A 2,497-nucleotide genomic window follows, 5' to 3' on the forward strand; every position below is an offset into this window, starting at 1 on the left:
ATTAAAATTAAGTGATTTGAATAAGTTTAAGAAACTTACAAATTCTACTTCCTCTCTTTTTCGTTTATCCTTTAGTCGTGATGGGAATGTTAACTTTTTAAGGATAGGTTCTGTACTCTTCTCAATTTTTGGCTTAGCTATTGGCTTGGCTATCGGGTCAGGATCCTCTTCGGTGTCATCTTCATGAGGGGTATCTTATGTAAGATCGTTCGTATCTCCTTTTTCCTCCTCTTGAGTGGGTTCATTTGGGCTACTCAGTATTTTGCTCGAATGGAGCGCTATTGCTTTCACTTGCTCTTTCCCGTCTCTTCGAGGGTTATTATCTGTGTTGCTCGGGATGTCAGTGCCAATTTTCCTTTTGATATCTCCCATCATGCTCATTAATTGGTTCATCTGATCTTCGAGCTTAGTAAATGTTGTTTTCGTCTGAGTGCATTCAGACTGCGTTTGTCTCATTTTCATCCTCATTGACTGCATCTCTCCCTTTATTTGATCCAGTATTTTACCATATACAGTATGGTTGTTGGTGTTGGTCCCTTCCCGAGATTTCTACAAATAAGAAAGTTGGCAAGTAATATTTTGACGATTTTGAGTATTGTTACCTCCTCCTTGGTTTCCACCCCATCTCAAATTTGGGTTGTCTTTCCAACCATGACTGTAAGTGTTTGAATAGGGATTTCAACCCTATTCCTGATTTAGTTCACATCTTCGACTTGGTTCTTAAGGTATTGGCCGATTGTTCAAACTATTTCACTCATCAGGAACCTGTTAGATGACAACTTCAACTAGTTAAGCTTTTCCAATATCTACTGGTACTTGTCCTCCTCATGGACAACTTTGGTGGTGGATGGTCTTAGACTTTAAGTGAATCTTTTGTTCGACCACTGGTAGGAGTTCATATCCATGTTCTCTATGTTTGGTTCATCAACTTTCTTTTGGCAGCTCCATCTAGTCCGTTGTAGAACATCTGCAACCTCAACCATTCAGGCAGACCATGATGAGGGCATCTTTGTATAAGAAACTTAAACCGCTCCCATGGTTTGTAAAAATTTGCTCCTTCCATTTGCTTGAAATTTGTAATGTCTCTCCTTAGTTGGACCGTCTTACTGACAAGGAAGAACTTGTGCAAAAACTTCTTTGCAAGTTCATTCCATGTCGTTATCGGTGACAAGGGCATCTTGGTGCTTGTGAGTCTAACTAAGAAAAAAGCATTATCGATTAAGAAGGGGAACAACCAAAGACAAATAGCGTTATCGGTGACCCAGTTAAACTTAAATGTATCACAAACCTAGAGAAACTGTTCTAAGTGTTGGTTTGGATCCTTTGTCATCGTCCCTCAAAATTAAAGGTGGTTCTATATCATTTGGATCATTGCCAGCTTTATCTCAAATTTATTCGTTGTGATCGCTACACTTGTGATGCTCCCTTGTATCACTTTCATATTTGGTAGCGCGTAATCTCTGAGCGTTCTTTCTTCTCAAGCCATAGGTAGCTCTACCAGTAACTGTGGTTGTGGTGGTAGTGGGTCATATAATTGTAGATTGTCAAAAAAATGGATAATCACATGGTAGATCAACTACATCAAGTGGGTTATGTTTCATTTTCTGTTGTTGTTGTTGTAGACGATTGTGGCGGTAATTCTCTCTAGATCAGTTGCTGTGTAACACCCATTACCCGTATTCAACTCCAGAATAGGGTATGAGGCATTACTAGAACACTTACACATGTAAACGTATTAAACCGAGTTACAAAATTTCATTCAAATTTAAACTCTTCAAATTTTTAACATGCTTTTATAATTCTTTATAACATATCCTCAAAATATTATATTCATAACAAATAGGGCCTACGAGACCCGATACTTACTTATGTAATTCAAAGCTCCATTTCCATTTTATTCAATTCACAATATTTCGTGTTCACAATTCAAATTAATTTCTCAATCCAATATATATATTTCTATACCACACTCTCATACTATGAAACTTTATTTTCCCATATGAGCTTAAACCATAATCATCACATATCAAAGACAAATGTTCTTGACATTTCCATCACATAAACCGAATTAATCAATGCAACTCAATGATATAATCATCCATATATCATTATTATCATATATATATATATCAAGACTAAATTTCTTATACATTTGGTCAATTGCTTTTCAAAAGCGCAATAGTTCCTTCTTGTACCAATACGTATTTACCATTCAATTTAACATTTACCGATTATAATCGGGCATATGACCATTATACACAATTATTTCCTACATTTTATTGCCCTCCTCCTCCTCTCCATTCCACATCCTTTATGTGTATATCACATTTAAACAACATTAACTATAATTTCACTATTCACTAACATGTATATTCAAAGTCGTCTATTCGAGTCATAGTCACTAAATTATTTTTACCTGGAGCTACAGAACTCCAAATTAAGATCTGTAAATTTTCTCCAAAACTAGAATCACATATATTCTTACCATAAAATTTTC

At 35.9% G+C, this 2,497-nt stretch overlaps 1 non-coding gene across 1 annotated transcript; it reads left to right on the top strand.

The window, feature by feature from the left end:
* The first annotated feature begins 989 nt into the window (after window positions 1-989).
* On the top strand, window positions 990-1,096 carry LOC128040727 (small nucleolar RNA R71). Its single transcript, XR_008195533.1, has one exon. It is a non-coding gene; the product is annotated as a small nucleolar RNA R71 (small nucleolar RNA).
* Window positions 1,097-2,497: the final 1,401 nt, after the last annotated feature.

Source organism: Gossypium raimondii, chromosome 4, assembly GCF_025698545.1.
Source record: "Gossypium raimondii isolate GPD5lz chromosome 4, ASM2569854v1, whole genome shotgun sequence".
In the NCBI taxonomy this organism is placed as follows: Eukaryota; Viridiplantae; Streptophyta; class Magnoliopsida; order Malvales; family Malvaceae; genus Gossypium; species Gossypium raimondii.